Source organism: Neltuma alba, unplaced genomic scaffold (assembly GCF_004799145.2).
Source record: "Neltuma alba isolate B1F8T4 unplaced genomic scaffold, ASM479914v2 tig00011367_pilon, whole genome shotgun sequence".
NCBI classification, from domain to species: Eukaryota; Viridiplantae; Streptophyta; class Magnoliopsida; order Fabales; family Fabaceae; genus Neltuma; species Neltuma alba.
The window spans coordinates 60,753-71,306 of NW_021636064.1; positions in this window are offsets into that span (position 1 = coordinate 60,753).

The following is a 10,554-nucleotide window of genomic DNA, read 5'->3' on the forward strand; positions in this document are numbered from 1 at the left end:
CAAGGTATTTTAATGTCATTTTTTTAGATGACTCGTCTTTTATTTTATTGCTTTTGAAAGTGGCTTCATAAAAAATCCTTAGCTAATTTTATCTGATTTTGTTGTATAGTGGAAGGCAGCCAAAGAGGAGTTGCTTGGAGAGGAGGAAGAACCTGAAAGTGTTCTTGAGATCTTGGAACGAAAGCGCCAAAGGGAAATAGAGGTTTGCATGTGTAACCCTCCTTTAGTAAATATTGGAGCCATCCTTTGTCCTGCTTCTCATGTTCCTTAAATTTTAGGAGTGGCATGCCAAGCAAATTGCAAGTGGAGAAGCCAAAGATAATGCTAATTTTCAGCCTCTGGGTGGTGATTGGTATGAGTCCAATATCATTTTAGTTTCACGTGCATTTTTCATTGTTCTTCAGCATGCACTGTTTTCTTTTCTTTTGACTTGTCATATGATGCACTTTATTTTCTGTAGGCGGGAGAGGGTCAAGCGAAAGAGGGCACAAGCAGCAAGGGAATCTGTTGACAAGCCACGAGATACGGTTGAGGAAATAAACAACCTGATCTGAGTGACTTGTCTAAGGATCTTCCATCTGGTTGGCAGGTGTGTATGCAGTGTTATTGAGTGCTATTTGTCCAATGGGAAATTGTTTTATATTGGAAGTGGCATGCTTCTTTACTTAAAATCTAATTTGAGTTGTCTGGATTGAAAGCATTCCAAGTCCAATTTACAAGCTAAAGGGCAGCTCTCTCTTGGCTTTGAGAATGGTCCTTCATAACAGTCTAAGACCATCTGAAGCTGCGAATAATCTTCTCATCTACTGTCACAAGCAACAATTCTCCAGCCCAATTTTCTTCTTGAAGAGCAATTTGAATAGCCCTATTAAGCAAGATCTCTTTCATTTTGGGCGTTTTTCCTTCTCTTTTAAGTGTTTTTATTACTGTTTTTCCTCAATGTCATTTCCCTAGCCGTCTTTTCTGGGGTGGGTTTACTCCTTGTAATCTAAGCCTTTATTTAGTACATTGCCCCTTACCCTCCAAAAAAAAAAGAAAAAAGAAGAAAGGAGCTTTCTTCAACACAAACACTTGGGTTCTGCTTTATCAGTGCTTCCTTACCTTGTGAGGATAAGATACCTCTTTGTAAACTTCTTGACACTTTGTGCACTCGGTTTTATAGCCTTAATGTAGTTTTCTGTTTAAGGTTTGAACTAGCAAACAAGTGCGACACTTTTAGGTCTCCTCTTTGTTGATTGACTGTAAGGGGTGTCTGATCTGAGCCTCCTGCCCTCTCTATATCTAATTTCAAAAATTTTGTCTTTTCAGGCTTATTGGGATGAGACCTCAAAGCAGGTTATTATGGTAATACCATTACTGCTGAGACAACATGGACTAGACCAACGAAATGAGCAGTGATCACGGGTCATTGTACAGAAAAGCACCATTTAGGCTCGAAGCTTAGACCTTTTAAGAAGCCTGCGGGGCAGCTAAAGGGAAGCCCCCTTTGAAGGTTATTTATCTAGTAATTTAATCATGTAACTCGCTGAATTTTTGATATAGTGCTATCTTGCTTGTAACGACAATGAAGGTGGATACTGTCATGGGATGCTAGTGTTGTTTAGGTGGGGGATCTAATCATCGTAACAGAAAAGCTCTGAGCTCTGTCGCAATAGAGAGGTTTAGGCCTTTGCATTTTTTACCAGAAATATTAATGGTTTACAGTCTTGAGCTGTAATCGATTATTTTGTTTTGGGCCAACCGGCAACAATCGAATTTGATAGAGTTGGCAATGTGAGCATGAGGTGTGAATGGAGTTCAGTATCTTGATGATGATAGTGGAAATGGGCGACTGTGGGGCGTAAAAACTGGAAATTCTGCTGGTCCTTTACAAGCTCGATCGAATATGTGAAATGGTTGGTGTAATTCTAGCAGCGTATTGGAATATAATTTTATTGAGGAAAAAATTATGCTTTATATCTAGTATGTCAAGTTAATTATATATGGCAATGTGTGCGCGAATTTATATTTAACTTTTTAATTAATATTAATATTTGAAAAGCAGATATGGTTGATATAATTAATATAAAGGGCTTGATGTTAGTATTGGTAACTTAGGTTTGTGATGTGTTGAGTTTACTTCGAAAACTCTCTGGCCATTTGTCTCGTGTCTGGAAAAATCTTTCATTTCCTTTTTGGAAGAAAAATCGTGTATAACAGGAGTCTAATAGACATGACACGCAATAATATATTTTGAAAGATCAAATCTTTAATGGTACAAGTTCATGCGGCATGCTTGTCATTCTAATAAAATCAAGGGTTAATTAATCTGGAAGTCCTTATAGTTTTAACTAATTTTGAATTAGGTCCTTATAGTTTTTTTTCTTTTTATCAGGTCCTTATACTTTCATCTATTTTTAATTAGGTCCTCGCATTTATTTTTCTTTTTATTAAGTCCTTATAATTTCACTAAAATTTTAATTAGGTCCATCTAGTTTTAATTTTTATTTATTAATTAAATATGAACTTAATTAAATAAATTAGTACTGAAATATAAAATATTAATAATTATATAATAAAAGATAAGTAATATAATTAATTAATTAAGGAAATTTTTTTAAAACAATTAATTTTTTTGCTAAAAAAATAAAATTATTATAATAATTCATTATTTTTAGAATATTATTGTTTATAAACTAATATTACATAATATACTATTTTATGTTTATAAAATAGTACTATTAGAATTTATAAAAGAAAGAATAAAAAATTCAGGGACTTACTTAAAAATAAGGTGATCTTATAAGGACTTGATAAAAAGAAAAATAAATGCAAGGACCTAATTAAAAACAGGTGAAAGTATAAGGATCTGATAAAAAGAAAAAAAATTATAGGGACCTGATTCAAAATTGGTTGAAACTATAAGGACTTGCAGATTAATTATCCCTAAAATCAAATACTAAAGACATTAACGTTGTCCCTAATTTCTCTAATGTGAGGCCCAATGCAAATGGGTGGAATCTCAGAGGTATCACTAGTTGACCTGAATTTTACTCTGTATTGTAAAGATCTATTGTCTTTGCCTCTGAAGGAGAAAAACAAATTGAGAACGCGGATATACTCTACAGAGAGCTTAGATCTAGGGCTGTGTAAAATCCAGTTGTTCGGTATGATCTGGTCCAACCCGAACAAATCCAATCTAGTCCGGTTAAGAAAAAAAATTGACCCGAAACAAGATTGGACTAGATTGGTCTCATCGGGTTGGACTCGACTAGGGACTGGCCCCTCAAACTAGTTGGTCCAATCCAGTCTAGCCTGGTTTTTTTAATTATTATTTATATAATTTTAATTTGATTTAATTTTCCTATATAAGATTTTTGTCTATTCAAATAATCAAGATTTATCTATTAACTTCCTAAGTAATGAGCATGCGTATATACTTTCTATAATATAAGATCTATATTAACAAGGATAATTAATAAAACATGACATTACTGGAAAAATTGAAAGGGAATGATCAAATTTGATGAACTTTCAATTAAAATATGTGCAAAATTTTACATAATAAGTTATAATCTTGTCTCCTATTAAAGAAAAAATTTAAAAAAAATTAAATTTAGATCCTGGACTGTTTGGATCAGTCCAGGTAGTTCAGAGGACCAAGTCTAGTCCAACCCGACCTGGGGTTGGTACTGGACTGGACTAGACCTCAGGCTGTCTTTTTAACCCAAGGTCTTTACTAGACCAGACTTCGGTTGATAACAAACCCGGTCTAGTCTGATCCATACACACCCCTACCCAGATCTAAACTTGGGGTCTCGAGGCTAGTGCCATTGGACTCGGATGCTTAGTTTTTAAATTTAATGTTCTATGGATACTTTCAAGCTATAAAATATGTATTGATCTTTCTAAGCTTCTTGAAACTTAGTGTGCATAAGTTTTTTACCAAACAGAATAAAAGGCCAACAAATATTACTCTGATTTTAAACATAGGAGTTACATATTTAATTTATCAATGCTAAAAAAATAGTTGATTAGTTATTTATAAAAATATATGATTTTAATGTACTTTTTTTAATCAATTGGATCAAAACTACTTATTTAATAGATAATCCTTTGAATATATACAATTAGTAGATAAAGTTAGTAAAAAAAAAAAAATTTGTCTAAAACAACCTCCTTTGTTAGGGCTTACATTTTTGACAAGAGGGAGCATATGAGATTATGGCTAAGCTATTTCCACATCAAGTTATAACATATTAATAAAGTGAGTGGAATCCAAACTGTGGTTTGAAGAATAGCTTTTAAAAAAAAACTATTTTGAGAATAGATTTTGAAGAAAAATGGATTTGTAAACAAAAGTAATTTGATAAATGAGAATGTTTGGATAATTATTAACAGAATCATCTTTTCATGTGCAAATTACTAAAATAGACATAAATTAATATTATAATTATATAAAAGATAGATTCTAATTTATATTATTGTTGGAAATAATAAATTTGTAAATAATATATATTTTCCAACTTAATAAATGATATATGAAAAATATAAGTAGTTGATAATTATTATGTGTATATATATTTATAAAATATAAGATTAATTATGTTTTTAGAAAAATGATTATTTTATCTTAAAGATTTTAAACATGAAATCCCATAATATTTTGAGAATAATTGAATAAATATATAGAGCAAGGACAAAACTTAGGTCAAGTTAATTAGGTTCATTATGTCTATGTTTCCAATAAGATTGTGCCACCTATACAAGTTTTCATTTAACCCCAAGTTCTCCATCAAACCACCGTTAGTTCTCGAAAAAAGTTTTTTTTTTTCCCCCCCTTAAGAGCTTAATGATTGATTTCAAATAATGGGTTCCTCTTCTCTAAACGCTGCAATAATGCATGGACGCACCCTCGCAACGTTGCTCTTCAAGATGGTTTCGGGTTGTTTCCAAACGTAAGGGTATTTTTGTCTACATGAGTTAGCACTTATCCCAACCACCTTTAACATCCTCAAAAGCAACATTTTTTCACTTTTTGAAAGCTTTGTTTCCTGGTTCAAGCCATGATTCGAAAGAGAAAAATCGATTTTCTAAAAATTTGGGCTGTTTGAATGATTTTGAGTCTAATCATGATTTAGAGTTTAAAAGTACTCTTCTTTAGTTACCCAAACACTCCAAGGTTAGAAACATTGAAAGGCCAAAGAAACATGAAATGCAGAAAAATAGATAATAAACCAATACAACCTCCATATCAGACAACAAATATGCCACCATGAAGCCCCCTAACTGTAAGTTAAGAAGGCCTATTGATCTAATTTGGACTTTGCGATTCACGGCATTCTCTTGTGTCATCAACTGTGACGATAAAACTTAGCCTTCATCTAAAGGGGTTTTGTGGTTGCTTTTGGATGTAGATATTTGGATAAAAATCAAAATATAATTTTAAAAGTGATTTCACGATACATAAAATAAGTATTGGAGAGGAATTTTGCTCAAGTTGCGTAAAATCACCTTTTGGATATGTTTGGATTAGAGGTGATAGAAGTTTTTTTTTTTCCTTTTAGCTTTTACAAAAATCAAATCGGGTAAAAATAAGATAGTGGGCTTATTCGTTAGAGCATTTTGGGAGGCAATCGACAAATCGTGCCATTGATAAATTTTGGCTGTTTGTATTAGTGTTAAGCACATTGCGCTTTTGTATCAAAAGCCAAAATAAGTCAAAAGCAAAAATTTGTTACTTATGCTTTTTAATCGTGGAGAGAGAAAAATAGGTTTAAAAGACGAAGAGAAGTTTAAAAAAAAAAAAGAAGCTGTGTTCCACCTTTAAGAAATTTTTATTCTTTTTAATTCTTATTATAAACTTCAAATAACTAATTATGAATAATAAAAAATTAGTTAAAATTAATTGAAAGTAATATACAGGTTACAATTACACTTTTGATTTCAAATACTCCTCTGATCTTTTTTTTTTTTTTTGAGCTGCCTCTGATCTTATTTATAAGTTAGAAAGAGAAGGTTTTTCTTAGTCTTATTATAAGTCACCTCTTTAAATTTTTAATATGAATATGCTATTTTATCTTTCATTTATTTTTTGAGGTGTATATATTAAATAGGAATAAAGTTAAAAATTGTTACATTTTAAAGAAGAATTAATGCAATTTAAGATTTTTCTTAATATATGTGAAATATGTTAAAATAAGATGAGAGATGAGTATACCTTTATAATAAATTAGAAATACGTTAAAAGTGCCTTTTTTGGTCATTTTATAACTAAATTTATTTTCAATAATAATCCAAATAACTCCATTTTTACAAACTAACTTATTTACAAAAACCAATCCAAATATAAATCATATTATCCAATTTAACTTTTTCAAAGTTCGAATTGAAATAAGTTACTTTTTCTACCACCAATCTAAACGGATATAATATAATATAATTTATGTTTGGATTGCTTTTTGTAAAAAAATCAGTTTGAGAAACTAAACTTTATTTAGATGATTAAATAAAAAGTAAGTTTAAATATAAAGTGACTAAAAAAATAAATTTTATTAAGTAAAACATATTTTATATGTATATAATGTGACAATTGTAAAAAAATATTGAAAATAAAATTATTAAAAAATAAAAAATTAATTTATTATTAGGAAGAAATTAAAAATACTAAAAATATTGAATTAAATACATTTATTTGATAATATATATATATATGTGTGTGAATTAGAAATCATATAATTTTTAAAGTAAATATCAAAAGCTTCTGGCTGTTTACTCTTTTTTTTTTTTTTTCCGCCAGTAGATGTTTACTCATGTTTACTCGTCTATGTAAAAATGTTAAGTCAAACACCACTTAGTGAAAAAAAGAGTCTTGGATAGAAATAAAATTGATTTTAAAAATATTTTTATGGTATACGAAGTAAATATATAAATGAGTTTGTCTTGAGTTGTGTAAAAATACTTTTAAAAAGTACTTTTGAGTTACCCCAATTAGGATGTGTTTGGATTAGCAGTGAAAGAAGTTTTTTTTTTTCAATTTGACTTTTGCAAAAGTCAGATTGGGTAAAAATCAGGTAGTATAATGTGATTTATGTTTAGATTGACTTTTGTAAAAAAGTTGGTTTGAGAAGCTGAAACTCATTTGAATGATTAATAAAAAAATAAGTTTAGATGTAAAATGACTGAAATGGACATGAACTTTATTGAATGGTACATATTTATATTATATATTTATAATGTGATAATTGTCAGAGAATAATTAAAATTAAAATTATAAAAATAAAAATAGTTATTTTTTAGAATAATTAAAACTAAAATAATATATTTAAATTTTAGAAAAAATTGAGAAAATTCCTCCTATTTAAAATGTATTAGTGAGAAGATCTAAATCATAATACAATCATTCTATATCTATATATTTACACTTAGTATATAAAAATTTATCAATTACTTCTTACCAATTAAATTTTAATAAAACATTTTCCTCAATTATCCATAGAGTTTAAAATATGATAGTAAATAATAAAGAATAATAAAATCATTTTTTTAAAAAAAATGGTTTCATTAATATTAAAAACCAACTCAAGTGGCTGGATTTAAAAAAAAAAAAAAGTAGAGAGAACTCACATCATGCATAAAGCATATTCTCTCCTCGCTCACTCATGGGCCCACCTATCCAAACGTGCAGTGAAGAAGATGAAAGCAATAACTTGGAGTTTTTGGAAAAAAGTTCGTTTAGTCTATTTATCTCCACAACCAATCCAAACATATGTATTAAACAAAAAGTTACTTTTTCCAGCTTTTTTTAGTGGAGAAGTCAGTTTGGGAGTTACCACTCGGATTCTAAACACACTCTTAGACTATGGGGATGCACGTTCGAGCCTCCAAACGTGATTCCATGTTCACAGATTTGTATGAAAAAACAGTTGTGCACCCATATAATGGGTTCATTTGGATTGACAATAAGAAAAATAACTTATTTTTAATTTGACTTTTAAAAAAGTTAATTTGGGTAAAAGTTAGATCCGGTAATGTAATTTATGTTTAAATTGACTTTTATAAATAAGTTAGTTTGTGAAAGTAAGTTGTTTGAATTATGATTGAATAACTAATCTTAATTTGTAAAATTATCAAAATAGGTATGACTTTTATTAAATAATAAAAAATAAAAAATTATCAATTTACATAATATAATAATTTTAAATTATTTATAAGCTCTTGTTGATCTCATATATTTTTTATTTTTATTATTTATAATAATGACATATTTAAAAACAAAAGTATTTTTCTCACTTATTTATTATTTTAACTAATTTTAAATGATTTTTTCGTTATCTACAAAATAGTTGTTTGATGCTTATAATAAGAACAAAATAAAGTTGTAAATTTCTTAACATTTTCTCTCTATATATTTCAAAAGTCATGAACCATAAGTCATAAGTCATAAACAGCTAATCTCTACTTATAACTTATTATAACTTTTCATACAAAAGTTAGATTGCCTCACTGTGAATCCAAATGCTACAAAATTTCTAAATATGCTTCTGGATTAAAAAAAAAAGTAACTTATACTGCCCCAACCGTTGAGCCAAATAGGCTCAATGTCATTTTGCAAGAGCCAATAATAAGAAACAAACATGCATTTGGTTGAGGTTCTTGCGCCTTGATCCAAACTAGCCTTCATTTTTATCATGATTGCAACTGATTTATTGCACTCCAACTCTTTCCAGCATATTATTCTTTCCATGTTTGATTGTGGATTACTCATTCTTGCACTTAGGAATTTTAAAGGTTTGGCTAGGGGGAAATTTAATTCTTTTAACCTCAAGGGCAATTTAGTAGCTATATGCTGACTAAAATATATAATTGGTCTTTTAAACTTTATATAAGGTTTTGATTAGTCCCTTAACTTCAAAAAATATATTTTTAGTTATTTAACTCTAAAATTATTAGGTTTAAATGATTATTTTTATAATGATAATGGTTCTTTTGAAAATTAAACTTAATATATTAACATTTAAGAATGTTTTATTAATATTTAAGATTTCAACATCATCATTTTTTGTTAACCATTTTATGCTTAAAAGAATAAAAATATGCTTTTTAAATTTAAAGGATCAAGTTAAATTTTTATATAAAATTAAAAGACTAAATGAATACATATTTATATTTTGGGTTATTGATGATTCCAACTCATAATTCCATGTTTAGAAAAGACTTGAGAAAGAATTAAAGTAGGTAATTGATGTCTATTGAATTATTGAATTATAAGATCCCCACAACAATTTATTTAAAAATTTAGTTGTTAAATACTTGTAACTCTCAAGATCTTCCATAATAAAAAATTAAATTTTATAGTTAATTTATTCCAATTTTTCCTTTTTTGTCAATAACCTACAGATTATATCTTATATTAATGGTTAGAACTCACAATTTTATATGTAAAAAAGTCTTAAAAAATTGAAAGAGGTGCTTCATGTGGATTGGATTATAAAATCCTAGTATACTTTATCTAAGGGAAATTTGGGGAAAATACCCATTTAGAAATTTATTTGAGAACTGGTCACTCGAAATTTGTGAGAGGATGAGGTCCTTTAGTATAAATAAGTATGGTAAGGTAAAAGACTAAAATAACCTTAGGTGAACATAATGAAAGATCAATTGTACTTAGATAGATTTTTATTTGCACGTATGAATGATGTGTTGTACTTTATTGAAGTTTAGTTGTACCTAATCTTAGATGAATACAATAGAAGATTAATTGCATTTAGAGAGATTTTAATTTGTACATACGGATGATATATTATACTCTATTGAAATTTAGTTGCATCTAATCTCAGAGGACACAATGGAGAATTAATTTTACTCAAAGGGATTTGCATTTACACATATAGATGATATGTTGCCATCTATTGAAATTTGGTTGCACCTAGCCCCAAGAAACATTATGGAAGATCAATTACACTTAAATGTATTTTTATTTGTACATACGGATGAGGTGTTGTACTCTATTGAAGTTTGGTTACACTAGGTCTTAAATGAACATAATGGAAGATCAATTGCACTTAAAATGGTTTTTATGTGCACATGCATATAATGTGTTGTGCTCTATTGAATTGCACTTAATCTCAAGTGAACAATACAGTGGAAGATCAATTGTACTGAGAGGGATTTTTATTTGCACATACAGATGATGTGTTGCACTATATTGAATTTTGGTTGTACCTAGTCTTAGGTGAACACAGTAGAAGATCAATTGCACTTAGAGAAATTTGCATTTACACATACAGATGATATGTTGCGCTCTATTAAAGTTTGGTTGCATCTAGCCTTAGGCGAATACAATGAAAGATCTATTGTAATTAGAGGGATTCTTATTTGTACATACATATGATATGTCATCCTGTTCAAATAATTAATTTGCAGATCTCTGGGTTTGAGCGTCCCTCCATGGATCTCGCATCTATTATGGTTATCAATATTCGTGAAACTCACAATTTCTACAATAGTCTTTCATGACTGCCATCATCAAACCATTCGCTGATCTGTGTTTAAGATAGACCTCTTTGATTTATG